The following is a 23,549-nucleotide window of genomic DNA, read 5'->3' on the forward strand; positions in this document are numbered from 1 at the left end:
TTTTAATCATGACATGAACTATTCATCTGACTGAATTCATAATTTGTAGTTGAGAAACATGTAGCTATTACTTGATATTTTTTAGTATTTTTTAGTAGTAAACACTTGTGTGTGTTATGTTGTTAGTTTTGATATTATAGGATTCAGAAAGGCTCAGACCATGGCCTTTGCTATTGATGAGATCAACAGAAACTCCAACCTGCTGCCTAATGTGACTCTGGGATACAGTCTGTGTGATAACTGTCTTCAACTAAGAATTGGATTTCGTGCAGCAATGTCCTTAGTCAGTGGTCAAGAAGAGCAAGTTACATTAGAGGAGAACTGTGTAGGAACTCCTCCAGTCCTAGGGATTGTGGCTGATCATACCTCTACAACCACTATTGCCATATCCACGGTCTTAGGTTTGTACAGAGTGCCTCTGGTAAGTTTTTGTTATTCAATTAAGAAATGGTGATTTAATTCAATTTAATTGGTCATTGACTGTGAAAGCATTTTAAAAAATCAGCAAAAGGTTTTGTTTGTTTTTTAGAATATATGGTCTGTGTGTTTTGCAGGTGAGTTATTATGCCACGTGTTCTTGCCTGAGTGACAGACAAAAATTCCCATCTTTCTTTAGGACGATCCCAAACGATACTTTTCAGGTGAAAATCTTTAAATATGTATTGAATAAATCATAATAATATCAAATATTGTGTGTGTCACTAATCATCTTATGATCCCCATTTACGGAGTTGTGGTGTCGGATATACATCACTTAAAGCAGAATTTCTAGTGAAAGATGATTCCAGCCTGTGCACTAATCCCTCTGCTCTGTGTCCACACAGGTGAATGCTATGATCCAGATACTAAAACACTTTGGTTGGACTTGGGCAGGTCTGCTCATCAGCAGTAAGGATTATGGAGTCTACGCTGCCCGATCCTTTCACTCTGATCTGGGTCCAGCTGGTGGAGGTTGTCTGGCTTACACAGAGATTTTGCCCTGGGGTGACGACCCTGCCGAGATAAGGAGAATAGTGGATGTGATGAGGAAATCTACAGCTCGAGTGGTGATTGTGATTGCACATCAGATCCACATGATCCAACTAATGAAAGAGGTATCTGCCTTGAATACTCTGCTTCTTTGATGTTTCTTAATTAAGCTACAAATGTAAAGGGAACGTTCAAGTGATCATTTTGTGTAAAGACAAACATAAGCAACAGAAACACTAAGCTAGTATCAAATCATCCACATACAACTCAGTCCCCTGTTATTCGCCATTTATGGGGATGCCTTTCATAATGTCAATCTGCCATTATCGTGTTTTAGTCAGGCTTGTGTTTTAGAAACCTCGCTGACACAGGACTCGTACCGAACAAAAGGGGATTTTATTTGGTTACAAGTCAGGCATCAGACCAAGCTTCTGCAGCAGCTCGGGAGAATGATCCTGCCGAATCTCCGAACAATTCTGCCCGCATAAGAGCAGGGCCATGCTTTTAAAGGTTCTGTGACATTATCCTATACCTCACATTTGACCATTTTAGGTATTCTATCTTAATATAGAAGCTACCTGGTGTTAGACAGAGAAGACCTGTCTCCTGTTTGTCCAGGTGCCTTGTCCCTGAAAAACAAACATAGTTGCTAAAACTATATTGGTATACATTCTCTGTGCTGACCAGATCCCAAACAAGGCAGTGTCCAGGCCTGACCTGTCGACCTCTGCTGTGAACCTGTTGTAAACTGTCAGATAATTACCTTTTTTTTTTTCTGGGGTGTTGGACAATTGTTCTAATATCTTTAATATGGAAAACACATTTTGCAAGAATCTAAACCACCAGCTCACAGAGTCTAAAGCTTTCTCTATGTCTGCTCTAACAATAGAGATTGTATTTTATGTCCATATATGTGATTCATTATGTGCAGCTAATATGCAATGTTCGTGTAGGTTTGGTCTGGTTGGTATGAGGATCATCTTCCACCCCCTGAGCAATGACTGTAGTCATTATTGAGAAGTGAAACTGATCTGAATGAGCCACATTCCAATCTGTCTTAATAATAAAACAAGAATAATGTCTTATTATTATGCCTGTAATTTGTTGTAATATTTTGATAGGCTTGTTTGCAGCGATTAGGACGTTTTTAACCGTGAAAACAAGTTAATATATGTAAGTAGATCTCCATAACTAACATATATGTGTGATACAAGCATTCGATGTCACCTTTAAAGCTTTTGTTCGGAGGGTTTTACAGTAAGACGGCATACCAAGACAATTTACATTTTTCCTTTATCTATAATACTGTGTAAAATACAGATTTGTTGATTAAATCAACTGTGGATCGTAGAATACACTTTACTGGTATGAAAGTATGAATTAATATACTTATAATGCAATGTACAGGTGGTGAGGCAGAATGTGAGAGGCCTGCAGTGGATTGTCGGTGTAGGCTGGACAACAGCTTCTGCACTCCAGACTCCTCACCTCATGCCTTACCTGGGTGGAACACTGGGCATCTCCGTTCGTCGAGGAGAAATACCAGGACTCGGTGACTTCCTGTTACAAATACGTCCTGATCACAACACCTTCGGTGAAAACAAGATGGTGAGAATTTCCTTCAGCTTTGGTATTTGTAAGACAAATATATTTGAAATGATTACAAAATTAACTACATTGCAGGTGAATCAGTTTTGGGAACACACATTTCAGTGTAGATTTGCACCACCTCCAGCAGGTTGGGTGGAAGCTGGAGGAGAATTATGCACTGGACAGGAAGTTATAGAGAATGTGGAGACCGACTTCTTTGATGTTTCAAACCTCATGGCAGAGTATAATGTGTATAAGGCTGTGTACGCTTTGGCATATGCTCTTGATGACATGCTGCAGTGTGAGCCAGGGAGAGGACCTTTCAGCAACAACACCTGTGCTGATTTACAAAGACTGGAACCATGGCAGGTGTGATATCAGTTTACACTCAAATCTTAATTTGACATAATCCTTTGTATTTTTTGGGGTGAGTGAAGTCTAAAGAAATTATTATATATATAAACTCTAACCATGGTGAAATTATCTGTATAGAAATCATTACATTTTAATGCCTGAATATAAACACTTTACTCAATCATTAGTTTATGTTGAGTGTACTTAACTTAGGTTTGCGTTTGAAAGAGGACATATTATACTAACATAATTTGTGGACACAAAAAAGAGGGACTAGTGAACAGGTTTTCTTTTTACTTTCAATTTAGATCACTACTTTATGCATTCACGTCAGAAATTATTTTAGTTTACACAAACAATTTATTGCTTTAGGGTCTATTTTCACCCTCTATAACAATTGCCTGTTCAGACCCCCACAGGTGCCTGGTTCTGTTTTAGCCGGCTGCCAAAAACAACAGTGATAACAAACATGTGATTCACACGCCGTCTTTAACTTACAGTCCGACAGTGAACTGGAAGAAGCCTTTAGCAGTGATATTGTCAAACTCTGTGAGGGGATACAGTCAGAAGTAAACAAGATAAAAAACTGGCTTCATTTAGTGCATATTTGTAGGGCTGGCAGATTACAATCAACAACGGATTCCATTTAAAACCCTCCTGCTTCCTCCATATCCCACAGCCAGGGGGAACAGTGTCATTCTTTTTTTTTTTTAACCTGTCCTGTCCAGTACCCAGGACATGTAATATGATTGACTGCATGCCTTTTGGTGTCGGACAGGTTTGATATGTGCAGGACGAGTCTGGGATACTTGGAACTGCAGTAATTTTATTTATTAGTTTTATGATTATGTGTTGCGGGCAGCCGGACCGGACAGGGGGACAGGGAGTGGACTGACAAGGGGATGGGGAGTGAGCGGGGAGGAGGAAGGGAGGGGGAGTGAGAGAGAGAGAGAGAGAGCGAGCGAGAGAGAGAGGGAGAAAAAAGAAGAGAGAAAGAGATCGAGAGAGAGAGAGAGTGAGAGAGAGAGAGAGAGCAAGGTGGACAACAGTATAATACGTGGGTTAGTACCATTAAATTGAAATTATATAAAGTAGACAGAACATACCTGATAAGACAGAACCTAGACAACTTAAGGGTGACATTAGTGTGTTTGTAACAGGTTAATAACATTAAACAGTTGAAATTATTTAGCGTATACAGAACATACTTTCAGATACAGTTTATATAGTAATTGTTAACGACCACATCAAGAGAGTATGTCCGGGCTTACAACAGTTATATCAGTTAAATTTAATTTATCTTAGCGTGTTAGTGTGTGTGTGCGTGTGTGTGTGTGTGTGTGTGTGTGATCGTGCATATCAGTGTATATGTGCAGGGGTTGTCATTAGGTGTGAATGGGATCTGGGTGGGGGACCGTGCCAATGTCCGGCCCGTCCCCAGCGACGGGCCGAAAATCATCCAGGCGCATAAGGCGCCCAGTAGCCGTACAGGGCAGGAGAGGCCCACAGCCACCACCCCCAGGATAGCAACGCATCCATCCCGCAGGGGGCCAGTCGGAGGAGTGCGGGGGGAAAGCCCCCCCCACCCAAGGTTGACCCGAGGGGGCCGACGGCGACAAGACCACGGACAGAGGCCGAACCACCCCACACCCAGGCAGGCCGCAGAGGCCCAGGGTCCCCACACCCAGAGCCCGCCAGCGCCCAAGGGCAGGGCCAGCCCACCACCGGGGGGAGAAGCGCCCCCCCCCCAGACCGCCCACCAGGGAGGCACGGCCAGATACCCACTACTGCCACCCCCACCGCCCCCCAGAAGCCGACCGCACGCCCCCCAGCCCAGGGAGGGACAGGCGGAGGCCCACGTAGGGCCACCAGCCAAGGGGGCCCCCAGAGACGGAAGAGAGGCAGACTCCCGAGCCGGTCCAGACCCCCCAGGTAGAGGAAGGGCCAGTGGTCCAAGGACCCGCCGTGCCCAACCCCGCGGTGCCCTGGAGAGGGGTCCCCCAACATCCAGGAGCATCTGCGCCCGCCGACGACCCCCGCCGGGTAGGCAGACTGCCGCCCACCACAGCACCTTCAGGGAGGTGCGTCATGATGAGCCACAACCATGCCTCCCGGACACCCCCCAGACCGAGCGCAGGGGATCCGATCCCCCACGTCCAGCGACGCCTCATGGCCACCACTGCTGCCCTCACCCAGACCGCCAGTCCCAACACGGCCAGGGGGTGAGCAGGAATCGAGCGCTCATGAGTGCACCCACGACCACCCCCCCCACCCCAGCCCACCGGTGAGTGATTTGGAGGTGTGTGCGTGTGTGTGGTGTGTGATACGATGTATGTTGGTATCTGGGGTGTAGTTAAAATGGCGGAGGGGAATGTGGCACGGGCGTCCCACTGTTGGCAGACAGTGGAGCCGTCGACGTGTCTCTCGCCCACCAGGCCCTAATGTCTAACATGCGATAAAATTAGGGGAAGAGTGGCAGATCATCGGGGGGACGGAGAGCGGCCCCATCATGTGATGGTCCCACCCCCCGACCCCCCATCAGCTCAGCCACACCCCCCCCGGTGCCCTAGATCTGTGTGTTTAGATGTATCATCTGCGGCGGGGGGGGGCGTAGGGGGTGGGCAAGAGTGCCCCCCCAAGTAGGTTGCCAGCTTCCTGACTGGCAGGGCCATATGCCCCATTCCCACCCACCCCCGGCCATGAAGGGAGCAACCCGTCCAGGCCAGGGACACGCCATGGCATCCCATGAGTGCCGCCGGGGCGGAGGACCAGATACCCCCACACCCGATCAGAAGGTAGGACCCCGATGAGCACACCAGCCCCGACGAGGCAGGACCCACACCCAGGCCACCACGGCATTACTGACGGCAGCAATCCCCAGACCCCGGCCCCGCCCACAGCCCAGGAACAGTCCAGACCAGGCCCATGCTCCACCCCATCTCCCATCCCAAGGGTCCCCAAAGCAAGGCGCCCCCCCGCGTGCCTCCCACCATGCCCCCCCCCAAGAGACGGAGGACGCACAAGTCCGCCCCAGAGCGCAGCAGGAGCACAGCAGCGTGCACCGCCCCGCCACCCCGGAGGGCAGATCTCAGGGGGGACCCCCCCCCCCGCTAGGGGCCAACTCCACCCCCCAGCGCCCCGCAGGCCCCAGCGCACAGAGACCCAGAGCCCCTACCCCCACCCGCAGTGCGGCGCCAGCCCAGCCCCAGCCCACGGTCCACCACCCCCAACCCCCACGGGCCCCCCAGGCCAAGGCGGCAGCCCCCCCACAAATCCACCCCAACCCCCGTAGGGCAGACCCATAGTCACCGAGGGACGGTAGACCCAGGGCCACCAACCCACACAGACCACCAGACATCCCCAGTACCCCAGATGCACGGCCCGCAACACCACGGACCGACCAGGGAAGACACAGTCACCAACCCGCCCTAGGAAATATAATCAATTAGAGGTGTCCAGGTCAAATCAAATATAGGTAATTGTTTCTTTATGGAAGCAGACATTCTCTCCATAGAGATGTGATCTAAAATTAAATTTCTGTATTGGTTTAAACTTAAGTTTTTCTTGTTTTTCCAGTTCAAGAGGATAGTTTTGTTGGCGATGCTTAGGCTATTGATTAATATGTGTGATTTTTCCATGTTTATATGTATTCCGTTTAAATCACCCAGTATGCATAGCATGGGGGAAGGTGGTATGGTGTATTCGAGACATGCTGAGAGGTCCTCGCATACCCTACACCAGAAGTTATACACCGGTGTACATAGCCATATAGCATGCATGTAGCTATCTGCTGTGTTTTCGTTGCAGTTTGTGCAGATATTTGATTGTGAGAGCCCCATTCTGAACATCCTTTGTCCTGTGTAGTGTGTTCTGTGTAAGATTTTGTATTGTATTAGTTGTAGGTCTGGATTTTTTATCAATTTGAATGTGTTAGATGATATCTGTAACCAGAAATTTTCATCTAGGCTGATGGATAGGTCCGCCTTCCATTTTGTGGTTGGTAAAGAGATTATACAATCATTTTTAGTCAATAGTGCATGTGTTTTAGACACCATTTTGGGAGACATAAGGTTTAGAAATTGTTTGATCATTGGAGGTAGTTCTAGGTCGAATTTACTGGTTTTAAACCTCGTCTGGATTACAGATTTTATTTGTAGATAATCAAAGGACGTGTTGCTGTTAATGCCATATTGTTCCACTAAGTTATGAAATGGAATGAATTTGTTATCTTGAAGAATTTGTTCCAGGTGCCTTATACCTTTTTCTTGCCATGCTTTGAGTTTTAGTGTTGTTTTGTTCCGTAGTATGTCTGGATTATTCCAGATTGGGGTATATTTACATGGGATATGCGAGGACCCAGTGAGTTTGATAAATTCCCACCAGGCTGACAAGGAGGTATTTATATTTATGCTTTTAAAGCACTGATGCCGTTTAATGGTTTTGCTTATAAATGGTAAATCGGAGATTTTAATTTCATTACAGAGTGTTTGTTCGATGTCTAGCCACAGACTGTCCAGTGGTTTGGGTTGAAACCATTTTTGGACATAGTGAAGCCTATTTGCAAGAAAGTAGTTGTGGAAGTTTGGAAGTTCCAGACCACCATAGGCTTTTGCCTTTTGGAGTGTTTTTAGACTGATGCGTGCTGGTTTGGTTTTCCAGAGGAATTTTGTGGTGGCAGAGTCTAAGGATTTAAACCAGATTGGTGAGGGTTTAGTTGGAATCATTGAGAAGAGGTAATTGATTTTTGGTAAGATCATCATTTTCATGGTGTTAACTCTTCCCATAAGTGATATAGGTAAGGAATTCCATCGTAGGAGGTCATCCTCTATTGATTTAAGTAGTGGGGTATAGTTTAATTGTGCTAGATCTGACAGCCTGGAGGAAAAATTTACACCCAAATATCTAATGTTTCCAGATTTCAGAGGACAGGATGGTGATGATTTGAAGTCATGGTTGATTGGTAGGATGATCGATTTTGCCCAGTTTATCGAGTAATCTGATATGGCTGAGAATTTATTAAGAAGTGTAATAGTCTCAGAAAGAGAGCTTTGTGAGTTTTGGAGGAAAAGTAATACATCATCAGCATAGAGGCTTATTTTGTGATGTAGTTTTGTTGTTTGAATACCTTTGATATTTTTGTTTGTGCGAATAGCCGCTGCGAGTGGTTCGATAAAGATGGCAAAAAGCGATGGGGAGAGTGGACAGCCTTGTCTGGTGCCTCTCTGGAGAGTGAAGCTTGGAGAAGTTTGATCATTTGTTCTGACAGAGGCACTGGGTGAACTGTATAAAATTTTGATCCAGGAGATGAGTTCTTCTCCGAATCCAAATTTTTCCATTGTGGCAATTAGGAATTTCCAGTTTACTCTATCAAATGCTTTTTCTGCATCTAGTGAAACCACTGCTGCTCTAAATTTATTGATTGTGCAGTAGTCTATTATATTTACTAATCTGCGTGTATTATTAGTTGAATGTCTATCCTTAATGAATCCTGTCTGATCTGGGTGAATAGAACAGTGTCATTCTGAACCGAGCGGGTCAAACTGACCCACACAAGGCAGCAGGAGGGTTCACTTGCGTTCATGACTCAAAGACATTAATAGCAGAATAAATCTCTGGGAAAAGACCAAAAGGATCAGTCACTTAATCAAGAAATAGCCAAAGCTTTAGATCTTAAGCTGCTCTCTGATATATCATCGAACTGGCTCTTTTTACTTGTTTTAATTGAAGGATAGATCTCTAGTGGCCTCCTCTTCAAATGCTCATACATTACAGACATGCTTTCCAGAGTGCACAAGGAAAGAGATCCACAAAGACCATCAGCAGCAGCATCAGATCAATGACTTACAACATCATACAACATTTTGAACACCCTTTCTGACAGGACCAACCTCACTCCAGACCAGTTCTGCTCCATGCTTGAACTCTGTCTGACTACCATCTACTTCCAATATAACAAAGTTTTTTTCAGGCAGAAACATGGGTGTGCTATGGGGTCTCCTGAATCTCCCATAGTAGCCAAATGGAAGAGGTAGAAAGAAGTGCCTTGGCCTTGTATACTAGTGCTGCACCTAACCACTTTTTCAGATACATAGACAACACCTGGGTCAAGGATCAGAACACAGGAATTCTGAATTCTTATCTTATTAAGTATCACACCAACAGCACAGACAGGAACATCAAATTCACCCCTGAGGAGGCAACACTGTAGCCTTCTTGGATTCTGCTGTGCACATTTGAGAAAACAGAAACCTCAAAATTTTAATATACAAGAAACGTACCCACATAGACCTGCGGTTTGACCCACCACCCACTGGAGCACAAAATCTGGATCATCAGAACTTTGCACTAACATACCCAAACAGCTAACATACCCACAACAAAGGAGGGAAAGATGAAGGTAAGTCAGGGGAGCACTTAAAACCTGTGGATACCCAAACTGGGCCTTCATCAAAACCTTCAAACTCAGCCATCCACTAAGCACAAGCGACACTCTTTTGAGGATGAGAATATTTGCATTCTGGCAAGGGAAGACAGATGGTTTGAAAGAGGAGTGAAGGAAACCATCTATGTTAACCTGGAGATACCATCACTCAACAGAGGATGTGGACAAACACACACCAACTATCAGCAACCTACAGTGCTGTCCTGAGCATCAACACTCATACACAGAACAACAATGGTCCAACAATCACAAATTAGCAGACTCTGCCTCTCAGGTGACCCAAACTCATCTATTTCACACCTTGACTCATGAAACCAACAACCTGAAACTGGGTGAAAAGGGTGAACAGTGTTGCGATGTTCGGCCTTCCTGGGGGCTGATGTCTACTTTGCTGGATTCCAGCGCAAATGGCATCAGCTACTGCCTTCAGCACCTGGTCATGGCGCCATCTGTACCTTCCCTCTCCCAGTGCTTTAGGGCAGCAGCTTAAGATGTGCTCCAACGATCGTCTTGAAGGGCACAGTGGACATGATGGTGTTTCTGCTAGCCCCCAGCAATGCAAGTTTGATGGACTTGGGAGGACATCATACACAGGCTGAATCAGGAACTTGAGTCTTGCTGGTTCTGACCAGGTGACCTTCCTAGTCAATGCATGGTCCCAATAGGTCAAAGCTCCTTGCGCTTGGCCACTGTTCTGCTACGGCGTTCCTCCTCCACCTCCGGAGCTCAGCCTGGATCATCTGCCGTCTCTCTCTCCCCTGGGCTCTATCGTAGTGTGGTGTTGTATGGCTGCCAAGCCCCGCTCGTCCAACTACCTCTGAGCCCATCTGACTCTGTGGCCTTGCTTCCGCCTTCTGGACTGCCACTTCCTTCCAGTCCTGACCTCTATGCCTGCAGAGGAGACTCTGGTGTCTGATGAGTCTCTGTACAGTAACACCTCCCTGGCTCTTGTGACTTTGAATTCCTTTGTCAGGCCAGAGAAAGGAAGCTGAAGTTTGTTAGTATGCCCATACAGGGCAATGCAGCTCAGACTCTTTGGCAGCCCAGCCACAAAAGTCTTGGCAGGATGCCATGTTGATATATCCAAGCTTTGAACTTCCCTGGCAGGCCTGACCTGTCCACTGCTGATAGCCAAGTTTTCATCTCGCTGTGCATTGCTTGGATCGCTGCTGTGTCTCTCAGAGTAGTGCTGAAGATCTTCCCCAAGCTCTTCACAGGCTTCTCTGTCACCGATGGAATTTGGAGTCCGTCCATGTGGAAGCGGAATTTGTCCTCCACTTTGCCCTTCCTCAGGACAAGGGACCAGCATTTGGCTGGCTTGAATGTCATTCTCGCCCATGATGCTAACCTTTCCAGTCCTTTGAGGAGCCAGCAGCACCCTGGCACTGATGTCGCTGTGACTGTCAGATCATCCATAAAGGCTCGAATCGGCGGTTGGCGAATTCCAGATCTGGACAGAGGCCCTCTACATTCCACTTCCACTGCCTTGACAAGCATAGTCCTGGCCAGAGCAAACAGCGTCACTGATATGGTACAACCAGTGATGATGCCTTTTTCTAGGCGGTGCCACGCAGATGTTGTTGCTCCAGAGGTGAATCTCATGCTGAAACTGTTGTAGTAGTCCTGTATGAGCTCTGTGACCTTCTGTGGAACATGGTGTGTTATCAAGGCTTTCGTCACCAGTTTATGAGGGATGGATTCATAGGGGTTTGCCAGGTCAAGCCAGATGACTGACAAGTCTCCTTGGTTTTCCCGCGCCTCTCGGATTAACTGGGTGACCACTTCGGTGTGTTCTATCCAGCCAGGAATGCCTGAAACTCCTTCCTTCTGCACGCTGGTGTCAATATAGGAATTCCTCAGGAGGAAGGTTGGCAAGAATCTTGAAAAAGATCTTGCCCTCTACGCTGAGCAGCGGGATAGTTCGCCATACTAGCCAGTGTGGGCTCTTTGGTGTTGAATTGGCTGGAGGGTTGGGGTGGTGTAATTAGCTCTCTGCAGGGGCCAAGATCTTCCTCCCTTAACCTGTCGCTGTACGTGTTGCAGAGTCACAAATCCAAATGGATTTGCTATGAAGGCAGTGCACTTGCGAGTCCTCTCTCTACCCTTCCTTCTGTGCCACTTGGCACGACGTAGGGAGATGAGCTTCTTCCTGAGGATATCCTGGAGCTCTGACAGGGCAGGTCTTTCTTCCTCGCTTGCCTTCTTGTAGCGCTGTTTCAGGGTCTTTAGGTCTTTCCGGAGCACGGTGATCTTGTTCTCCCGCCAGTTTGGCCTGGCTGTGGTCTTGGCTCTTGGCTGTTTGATGCCAAATCGCTCCACACTCCTCCCTTTGATGATGCTTCCAGGGCAGCATCGACATCTTCGTCAAACTGGCGCCACTCAGTCTCCTTGTGGGCAGCCGGCCACAGGACCTGGTGGTGTTCTGATGGTTTGCTGGGTGCAGCATGCTGAGCTTGGAGGTTCTGGACACTGTGGGTTGACTCCTCCTCTGTCTAACCAGGGACAGTACTGCCCACTACCTCTGTGTGTTGATCAGCTTGCTTCCTCCTTATGCAGCCCATCTTGGTCTGGTGAATCTTCAGACCCTTCAGGTTCTTGCAGTAGGGCTTTCTGTAGCTTAGATGGGAGCTCCCTCGCGGGCGCTGTAGCTTGGGCTGCTAACCCTTGCTGCCCCAGCCTTTCCAGGAGGTCACTGGCTATGCCAGATGTAGATCTAATATCTAGCTTGTTTGCTAATAATAATCTTACCAAGGAAGTCAAGAATTCCAACATGCATCCTCTTTAAATGCTCCTGTGTAGCAGGTGTGCTCCCACGATGTCCGGCATTTGCTTTGCAAAACTTGCAGATAATCCTTTACCTTAATTGCATTGGCCATGACAATTTCACTTTAACATTTATCATTTTCACATTATTTTAAACATCCCACCTTCCAATATTTGCTATAGCTTATGTGCAGAGATGGGTAGAAGGGGAGATGACTTACTCTGTAAAAATCAATCAAAAATCAATGTGTAAAGATGTGCAATGACAACAATTAGTAATGATCAATTATTAAATACATTCATTAAATAAATACATTAGCAACTCAGTTTATCATTATTTTTTGTCACCAAAGTTGACTAATCATTACATCCCTAACATAAAACACGGAAGTCAACTTTATCTGAAATTCAAATTACAAATTGAACCATGGTTTTACAATTTCCAGGTAAAAGTTGACTGACAGTTGATTAAATTTAGCACTATAAAGTATATACTATACTATAAACATATAAACATTGGTAGGATTGTTTCAAACAACAAATCCAAAAATTATAAAACATACTCACAGTTTGTGGTCCGAAATCGCTTGTATTTCCTAACTGGCAAAGCAAAACCTTTGATGACTAAATGCTGAGAAAATCCAGCAGCAATCTGTGATCTGTTAATGAAGCAGTCCTTGGTGAATCTGTTGACAGGAGCAGGTTGAGGGTGTACCGTTAAAGAATATGGTTAAAAATGAAGTTTAACCACTGCCTCTTCAACACCTTGTCGTGGTCATTTGGCAGTGATTAAAGAGAGACCTTGCCCAACCAAATAACCATTTTCTGGAAGAATTCTGAGATAATTCTGTGCTGTGCAGTCTGTGCTTGTTAACATGACACCTTTACTTAGAAACTTATAATGCACTACAGAGAAAAGAATATACTGGAAAAAGCATACTATGCCTCTTCAAATATTGGACCCTGCTGTGTTTACTGTGGTCATAAGTTATCCTTAACACAGCAGAAATCAGTGAGTATTTTCAGTTTTTTTTCCCTAATCTGGTTTTCATAGATGATATATTACTTGGAAAAAGTCAACTTCACCACATCTTTTGGTGATCAAGTGTCATTTGATGAATATGGTGATGCCTTACCTGTATATGACATCATGAACTGGGTTTGGCTCCCTGATGGAAGAACTAAAGTTCAGAAAGTGGGTGACGTTAAGAGGTCAGCCTTCAAAGGTGAAGAACTCACATTGGATGAAGACAAAATCTTCTGGAACTTTGAATCCAAACAGGTAACTTCTTACTTTTTCAGACTACCATCTCTAGTTAGTCATGGCAGATAAGTCTAACAGACTTTTCCCTACACAGCCTCCTCAGTCAGTGTGCAGTGAGAGTTGTCCTCCAGGTACCCGCATGGCCAGAAAGAAAGGGGAACCTGAGTGTTGTTTTGACTGTATCCCTTGTTCTGAGGGAAAGATCAGCAATACAACTGGTGATTGTAACGTTTTAAACACCACAGTTCAGAGATGTTGTACAAACATGTATCTCATCACTTCTCCTCTTTTCTCAGACTCCATGGAGTGCACCAGTTGTCCAGAATATTTCTGGTCCAGCCCCCAGCGTGACCACTGTGTTCCTAAGAAACCAGAGTTCCTCTCCTACCATGAGCCTCTCGGGATCTTCTTGACAACCACCTCACTGTTGGGCACATTTATCTGTGTTGTTGTTCTGGGCATCTTCATCCATCATCACAGCACACCTATAGTTCGTGCCAACAATTCAGAACTCAGTTTTCTTCTCTTGGTGTCGCTTAAATTGTGTTTCTTGTGTTCATTGCTCTTCATTGGACGACCCAGATTATGGACTTGCCAACTAAGACATGCAGCATTTGGCATCAGCTTTGTGCTTTGTGTCTCATGTATCCTGGTGAAAACCATGGTGGTTCTGGCTGTGTTCAGGGCCTCCAAACCAGGAGGTGAGTCCAGTCTCAAGTGGTTTGGTGCTGTGCAGCAGAGGGGGACAGTTCTGGTTTTGACTTCTGTTCAAGCAGCAATCTGCACTGTCTGGCTTGTCTCTGCTTCACCAATACCTCATGAAAACACCCAGTATAACAATGACAAGATAGTTTATGAGTGTGCAGTTGGGTCCACAGTTGGTTTTGCAGTTTTACTTGGTTATATTGGTTTACTGGCCGTCCTCAGTTGTTTGTTAGCTTTTCTAGCAAGGAATCTTCCAGACAGTTTCAATGAGGCCAAACTCATCACTTTCAGCATGCTGATCTTCTGTGCAGTGTGGGTGGCCTTTATCCCTGCTTACATCAGCTCACCAGGAAAATATGCAGATGCAGTGGAGGTATTTGCCATCCTGGCCTCCAGTTTTGGCCTCTTGGTGGCACTGTTTGGACCCAAATGTTACATAATCCTGTTCAGACCAGAGAGAAACACAAAGAAAGCCATCATGGGTCGAGTCATTGGGTCATAAAAACTGCCAGAGACCACATGAGTCAATTCCAGCTAAAACATACAGACACAAATGCAAGTAAAATAATGTTTTAATAAATATTTCAATAAATATGTAAATGAAAAAAAATATTCACGGTAAAAATAAATGCATTTAAATGTAAATTTTTCATGTATTCATGAACACTTTTTTAAATGACTGTTCTCTTTTCCAGCATGCTATTAAAGTTTATGTATGTGTATAATTATTTCAATGCCCTGCTCAATGGACAGACCAGTCAGATGTATTAACGCTCTCTCTTCACCAGCTCCTCAGCATTATGTATCAGTTAAGACACATATCACTGTAGTCCAAAAATGTTCTCATCTTTCCTCAGAAACATATCCCTCAGGTTCCTGTTCAGTTAGCACCACATACGGTATAGCATTGGTGGTGGCCAGATGTCCTCCATAACAGACAGTCAGCTGTTTTCCATGTTCATCATGTTTATGTTATCATGCTGTGGTATATCTTAAATGCCCAATCAGCACTACTGTTATCCCAAATCAATGTGGCGACAAGACCCTCCCTTGCAGTTTGTTTTCGCCAGAAATATGTAAATCTGCAAAAGCTGGATCTCATGCTCCAAAACCATGTCATGAGGACATGAAGGTCTTAGTTGTTTTTGGTGAGGTTAACTTGTACCATTAAAGTAAAAAAAAGTTACTTTCCCTTCAAACATAATAAGGATTAAGCCTTAAACTTTAATCTAACAGTATTTATTTAGGAAGTGTGGAGCTGATTGGACTTGAAGACACGATTTCCCCAGACCTCGATTTCCCCTAAATTTAAACAACTCCTCTTCTGTGTTTCAAACCATCATCAATAAGACAATGATGGAGGGTCTACCCTTGAAATTTCTTGCAGTATGACTGGATACATGATACATGTTTTGAAATTCTAATTGTTCTTATCCAAAACACAAGCGGATTTTTTTATTCCTACTTTTTGTATATATATATATATATTCGATAGAGGTTTAGAGCTGCAGCTGCATCATTACATAGAGATTTTATTTTTTATTAGGCAAACCTGAATTTCTTTTATTAGTGCTGTGTGCCAACTTCATTTATTCTTACTAGTAACACATACACAAAGCTCACAAGTGTTCTCTCTCCTTTGACACCAAAAGTATTCAAATAGACCCTGTGGTTGCAGAGATACTTATTTTATTATGGGTATGCTCAATCTTTGAGTAGACACCTAAACAATAGGCATAGGGCTCAGAGGGTTACTAGTGTTCTGTGTTGTGGCTTTTCATTTAGTAGTTTCTGCCATCAAGCAACCAAATAACAAAGGAAGGCAATAATAATCCTGTCTGCAGTCATTTAGTACAAATCAGTATCAGATGGGATTTATTTTGGGCCCTGCCCCTACAGCTTCACGTCCTCCTCTGCACTGATGGGTGGTGTTACAAGATTAATGGGCACCATCAATAAAATGTGGTGATATTGTGATAAGACTGCACTGCATGAGGAGATGAGCCAGAGGAAAGTAATGAGGACATTTTTAGACACCAACCTCATCTTCCTAATGTTGTATTTTTGCTTTTCCTCTGCTGTGTCCTTCTCTCTTTATTCCTACTCTTGTCAGTTAAAGGGACATTTTCATTTAAATGGGATGCACAAAACTGGAGATGTGATTCTAGGTGGACTGTTTACAGTTAACTTCATTTCAACTGATCCTGACCTGTCTTTTACCTCAGAGCCACAAAAGTCTAACTGCTACGGGTGAGTCTGTGAGGGACAAAAAACACAAAGCTGATGAAAATCAAGTATATAAGTAGAGTGTATGTATGATTAATTAGATACAGTGTGTGTATATATGCCATTTTAAGTCATGTTACGTTTGCCTTCACATGTTAGTATTATGTTTGAACTATTCATTTGACTTTTTATTTTCAAAATATATCATTGTGAAACATCTGCATAGTTTTACATTGTTAATATTTAATTTATTTTTAGTAGTAAACACTTGTGTTATGTTGTTAGTTTTGATATTATAGGATTCAGACAGGCTCAGACCATGGCCTTTGCTATTGATGAGATCAACAGAAACTCCGACTTGCTGCCTAATGTGACTCTGGGATACAGTCTGTATGATAACTGCGATCAACTAAGAATTGGATTTCGTGCAGCACTGACCTTAGTCAGTGGTCAAGAAGAGCAAGTTACATTAGAGGAGAACTGTGTAGGAACTTCTCCAGTCTTAGGGATTGTGGGTGATTCTTCTTCGACACGTTCGATTGCCATATCCACAGTCTTAGGGTTGTACAGAGTGCCTCTGGTAAGTTTAAATACATTCTTTAAATTGTAACAAAAAAATTATATTATTGGGTTTAGTTATGAACATAGTTAACATGGAAAAATGAGTGATCAAGATTTTAAAATAAGTTTGTCTGTGAGTTTTGCAGGTGAGTTATTTTGCCACATGTTCCTGCCTGAGTGACAGACCAAGGTTTCCATCTTTCTTTAGAACGATCCCAAGTGATGATTTTCAGGTAAATCTATCCACAAATCCTAAATGACTTAAATTCTTTCAGTTCAAGAATATTCAAATATATGTTGGAATGAACAATACACAATATTGTGTGTATCACCAGTCATGTTGTGTGCCTCATTTACAAGTCTTGTGGTGTCACAGGGTTTTTCTAGAAAAAAAGAATCGGACTCAATCAATAAATAAGATACTTATTAGATACTAATCGTGTATAATAAGGCTGTGTACGCTCTGGCGTATGCTCTTGATGACATGCTGCAGGGTGAGCCAGGGAGAGGACCTTTCAGCAACAACATCTGTGTTGACAACACTTGTGAGTGAGCTGTGTTGCTATTAGAAGCTGTCTCTTCTCTACCCCTCTCTAAAGAGGGATTGTTAGTTGTGATGGTGACCAGGCAGGGATTCACTAATGTTACTGCACCATTAACGTCACAGTGGAAAGTAGTGTAATAGTAAAGGTACCATCCCCTGTTACCTGGTTTGGAAAATAACCTTATATTAGATATGCAACATTTAAAGACAGTGATTAAACATGAGTCTTTGATGAACCTGTTTAGCAGGATTTCTAGTGAAAGATGATTCCAGCCTGTGCACTAATCCCTCTGCTCTGTGTCCACATAGGTGAATACTATGATTCAGATTCTAAAACACTTTGGTTGGACTTGGGCAGGTCTGATCATCAGTGACAATGCTTATGGATTCCATGCTGCCCGATCCTTTCACTCTGATCTGGGTCCAGCTGGTGGAAGTTGTCTGGCTTACACAGAGATTTTGCCCTGGGGTGACGACCCTGCTGAACTAAGGAGAATAGTGGATGTGATGAGGAAATCTACAGCTCGAGTGGTGATTGTGTTTGCACATGAGAGTCACATGATTAACCTCATGAAAGAGGTAGGTCCTGAAGCCATTATGTGACCAGACACTTTTGAACTATAACAAAAAATAAAATTAATAATTTTACAAATGCAATTTATTAATTAATTTCAATTTTATTTGTATTGTACCAAATCATAACATACACTATCTCAATGCACTGTACATAGACAACATCATTGAAAGTAGAGAAACCCAATAATTCACACAATGAGCAAACACTAGGCATCAGTGGAGAGAAAAAACTCCCTTTTAACAGGAAGAAATGTCTGACTAAACCAGACTCAAAGATGTGCAGCCATCTTCCTCAAACGGTTGGGGTGAAAGGAAACATGGGGGACAGAAGAGAGGTGGGGGACAGAAAGGACAAGAGGGAGATGAGGTACAGACAGAAGAAAGAGACCAGGAGCAGATACACAACAATTGCATCAAAAGTTATACATTTATACAGGACAGTTCTGAGTCAGTGATGACAAGTTCAAGATTCAAGATTCAAGAAGCTTTATTTATACCGAGGGAAATTGCCCAGTTGCAAAAAGTTGCAATACAAAAGTAGTGAAGTATTAAAAGAATAAAAGAAGAGAAACATAAAGCTAACATAAAATAAAAATAAATTAAGTAACTAAATGCAACAAAAATATGTTAATACGTAGGTGTATACAATATATAACAATACGTACTATGCAATTAGCAGAATACATAAAATAAGTACGGACTAAAGTAAGTGATAAATTGAAAATGGATAAGTGGCTAAAGTGACATTCGGCCTCAGGACACAGTGTCTCCACCAGAGGTTGCGCTAGACTTTTTCGTTGTCTGTCATTTTGACTGACAGGGTCATAAAAATCCCGTCATAATCAATTTTTACCGGTCACTTTAAATGATAAATAATGACATATTCAATTGCATTGTTCATATTGCAGTGAAATATGAACAGTTCACCTGTGGCCTAAACGCACAATCTCACACCTTCCTCCTGGTCCACATGGACTTGAATCGCGTGCCTGCTTGCGTGTAGTTGCGCGTGGTAGGAAATCCCGCAGCATGCGCTCCTTCTGCACCAGTGGATCAGCTGCACCGGTAGTGGATCAGCTGCCCGTAGCACAGACGCTACCCGTAGCGTCTGTGAGTACAGTGTCCAGGTCAGAAATTATGCTCAGATGCTCCGATGGGAATCTTTATTTTGTCGCAGAACATTTTTCTATCCTCCCTCCTCAGCCAGGAGAACTCCCGCTCCCACTGAACTTGCCTAACCTCTTTACTGCCACTTCCTCGCTCCGCTGTGGCCAAGGGCTGAGTTTGTCCTTCATCTGGGGTGTGAATTGCAATCTGTCAAAATGATGGATGGCCCTCAGATTTTTCCGTCACCATTTAAAAAAAATGGTCAATGACAGAAAATATTCGGTTAACGCGACCCCTGATCTCCACTGTCCCTTCCATGAGCAGAGGCACATGAATTAAACAGTCTGATGGCCACGGGAAGAAGGGACATCCTCTGGCGTTCTGTGTTACACCGGGGGAGAATGAGTCTGTTGCTGAAGGTGCTTCTGTGTGAGGTTAACACCTGGTGGAGAGGGTGAGTGTTGTTTTACAGGCTTCTATGCAGTTTACACAGCATCTGCTCAGACACCACCAAAAAATAATCCAGTTGGACCCCTAGGACTTCCTGATGATCTTGCTGATTGTGTTGCCATCTGCTGCACACAACACCAAAGAAGGTGGCGCCTGCTACCACTGACTGGTTGAACATCCTCAGCATGCTGTTACATATGCTGAATGACCGTAGCCTCCTCAGGAAATAGAGTAGGCTCTGGCCATTCTTGTAAACAGCCTCAGTGTTCTTGACCCAGTCCAGTTTGATGTTCAGGTGTTCTCCAAGGTATTTGTAATCCTGGACAACATCCACAGTCACACCGTTGATGTAGATGTAGTGTGAGGGCAGATTTCCTCCTGTGGAAATCCACCACCAGCTCCTGGTTCGTCTCACATCACTTGACGAAAGAGTCCACAACGCCCCTGTACTCCTCCTCCTTCCCTTAATTGATACATCCAACAATTGCAGAGTCATCTGCAAACTTCTAAAGGAACTGAAAGTCTGAGGTATACAGGGTGAACAGAAAAGAGGAAAGACTGTCATGCAGTCTGACATACTGTGGTCGACCCATCAAATAGTCCGTAATCCAGGAAACCAAGGGAGTTTCCACCTATGCAGGTGGAGCATCAGCTTACTCCCCAGCAGGGTGTTGAACGCACTGGAGAAGTCAAAGAACATGATTCTCACAGTGCTTCCGGGTCTATCTCGGTGGGTGCAAGTACGGTGGCGCAGGAAGATAATGGCATCCTCCACTCATAGTTTTGGCTGGTAGGCAAACTGAATAGGGTCAAGTGATGAGCTGATCAGTAGCAGTCTGCAGCCCTGTCATCAAATCTATTGAAAAACAGATTCAGCTGATTGGCATGTTCAGTGCCACCCCCTATTTTCTGGCTGCTAGATTGTTTGTAGCCAGTGATGCTCCTCATGCCGCTCCACCACTTCAAGTTGTCTTGTCTTGCTGGAGTTTGGGCTCCAGCTTCCTCCTGCAGCTGTCTTTACCCTGTTGGATCCTTACCCTAAGCTCCCTCTGAACCTGCCTCATCTGCTCCCTGTCTCCACCTCTGAAGGCCCTCTTCTTCTCATTCAGCAGGACCTTGATGTCTCCAGTGACCCACGGCTTGTTGGGGAAACAGCATACAGTCACTGTAGGAACAACACTGTCCACACAGAAGTTGATGTACCCTGTTATGCAGTCTGTGAAATCATCAAGGTCCTCTCTGCAAAGCTTCATCGGTCTCCTGTGACCATCTCCTCACATACCTAGTGGTCACAGGAAGCTGCTGGACTTGGGGCTTATACAAGGGCTGCAGGTGGATGAGGCTGTGGTCTGATCTTCCAAGTGGAGGAAGGGCAGTGGAGCTGTAAGCCTCCTTAACGTTGGCATAGAGCAGGTCCAGTTTCTTGTTTACCCTGGTGGGACAGTCCACAGACTGCTTGAAGGTGGCCAGTGTTGCAGCCAGAGTGATGTGATTGAAGTCCCCACATATCGCCATGAATGCGTCTGGGTGCTGTGTCTGGAGTCTCGCGACAACGTTGTAAATGACGTCAGTCGTGAGCGCCACGTTTGCAGACAGTGGAATTTACACAACCAGGCTGATCACGGGAGAGAACTCTTGCAGCAGATAATATGGCCGCAAACTCACGGCAAGCAGTTCAATGTCCGGGCTGTACTGTACACACGCTCCTTCACAGTAACATGACTAGGATGACACCACTTGTTGTTAATAAGAATAGCAAGTCCCCCACCTTTCCTCTTGCCACTCTCATGATGACTCCTGTCCGCCCGAACAGCATGAAAGCCGTCCACTGCTATATTAGCAGTGTCCTCATGGAGCCATGTGTCCGTGAAACACAGCACGCTGCTCTCACGATACACCCGCTGAATCCTCACCAAGCCCGCCAGCTCGTCCATCTTATTAGCTATTGACCTCACATTCCCAATGGTGTAGAAGGGAGAGATGGTTTATATATCCGCTTCCTCTCCCGGTGTTTACGTCCAGTCTTACATCCCCCTGTGCCTCCTCCTCAGTTCTCTGGGGATTTCAGGCCTCTCCCGTGTCAGCGTGGTAGGTAGTAACGACAACAGCTGACCTCGAGTGTGAACAATTTTGAGGAACGAAGTTTAAGTTATCAATATCAATAGTAAGTTAAAACAAGATCAAGGGTTTGACTAATTCACATGTTGAATGAAACCAATTGATTCTAAAAGCGAATTAAATGCACAACTAAGATTATCAATGTCAGCATCTACATGGATGTTGAAATCTCCTACAATTATGATTTTATTGAGCTTTTTTATCTAGTTATTTATTTATTTAGTATTAACTCAGACAATAATTCAGAGAACTCTGATAGGAACTCTGAATAAGGTGCGGGTGGGTGATAAACTGTGACTGTGACATCAGAATTGGTTTTTGCATTTTCCAACTAGGATGAGAAAGACTGAGAATAAGGCTTTCAAAAGATAAATATCCTGGATTGGGCTGGGGGTTGATTAATAGTCTAGTATTAAAAATGGCTGCTATTTCTCCTCCTCCTCGGCCTGAGCTTCTGGGAATATGGATGTTAGCATGAGTGGGTCGAGTCGACTCATTTAAACTAACATAATCTTCTTCATGTAACCAAGTTTCAGTTACACAGAATAAATCAATACGATTGTCATATTAAAACTCTACATCACATGCTACTGGTATGAAATTCATGAATGAATTGTAATTAATTTATTTACTTGTTATAATGCAATGTACAGGTAGTGAGGCAGAATGTGACAGGCCTGCAGTGGATGGCCAGTGAAGCCTGGACAACAGGCCCTTTACTCCAGACTCCTAACCTCATGCCGTACCTGGGTGGAACACTGGGCATTGCCATCCGTCAAGGAGAAATACCAGGGCTCAGGGACTTCCTGTTACAAATACGTCCTGATCTACATTACAACAACACAGATGGAAACAGCATGGTGAGAGTTTCCTCTGACTTTGAATTTGTGAGAATAGTACACTGGCATGAATTAAAAAATGTAATTAACTTCCAGGTGAATCAGTTTTGGGAACACGCATTTCAGTGTAGATTTGCACCACCTCCAGCAGGTTGGGTGGAAGCTGAAGGGGAATTATGCACTGGACAGGAAGTTATAGAGAATGTGGAGACTGAGTTCTTGGATGTATCAAACCTCAGGCCAGAGTATAATGTGTACAAGGCTGTGTACGCTCTGGCATATGCTCTTGATGACATGCTGCAGTGTGAGCCAGGGAGAGGACCTTTCAGCAACAACACCTGTGCTAATTTACAAAGACTGGAGCCATGGCAGGTAAGATATCTATGTTAACTGAATATAAACAATTCATTCAAACATTATGTTTGTCTGAACTCGACTACACTAAACTTTAATGTGATTTTTTTTTTTTTTAAATTGGCACTGCTGTGTTTACTGTGTTCATAGATTTTCCTTAACACAATAGTTCACATCACAATAGTATCATCCAAATTGTGTGTTTTGTCCCTAATCTGAATTTTCATAGATTATGCATTACATGGAAAAAGTCAAATTCACAACAACATTTGGTGATCAAGTGTCATTTGATGAAAATGGTGATGCCTTACCTGTATATGACATCATGAACTGGGTGTGGCTCCCTGATGGAAGAACTAAAGTTCAGAGAGTGGGTGACGTTAAGAGGTCAGCCTTCAAAGGTGAAGAACTCACACTGGATGAAGACAAAATCTTCTGGAACTTTGAATCCAAACAGGTTAGTTATTACTGTTTCAGACTACCATCTCTATACCTCAATCATTATAGATAACTCTCGCAAATATTGTTTTTTTTTCTCCACAAAGCCTCCTCGGTCAGTGTGCAGTGAGAGCTGTCCTCCAGGTACTCGCATCGTCAGAAAGAAGGGGGAACCTGAGTGTTGTTTTGACTGTGTCCCTTGTTCTGAGGGAAAGATCAGCAATATCACTGGTGAGTGTAAACTTTTAA

At 44.2% G+C, this 23,549-nt stretch overlaps 1 protein-coding gene across 1 annotated transcript in view; it reads left to right on the forward strand.

The window, feature by feature from the left end:
- Window positions 1-23,549, forward strand: part of LOC131456232 (extracellular calcium-sensing receptor-like) — a 46,784-nt gene that overhangs the window by 306 nt on the left and 22,929 nt on the right. The window lies entirely within an intron of this gene.

The sequence above is a fragment of the Solea solea genome, chromosome 3 (genome assembly GCF_958295425.1).
Source record: "Solea solea chromosome 3, fSolSol10.1, whole genome shotgun sequence".
NCBI classification, from domain to species: domain Eukaryota; kingdom Metazoa; phylum Chordata; class Actinopteri; order Pleuronectiformes; family Soleidae; genus Solea; species Solea solea.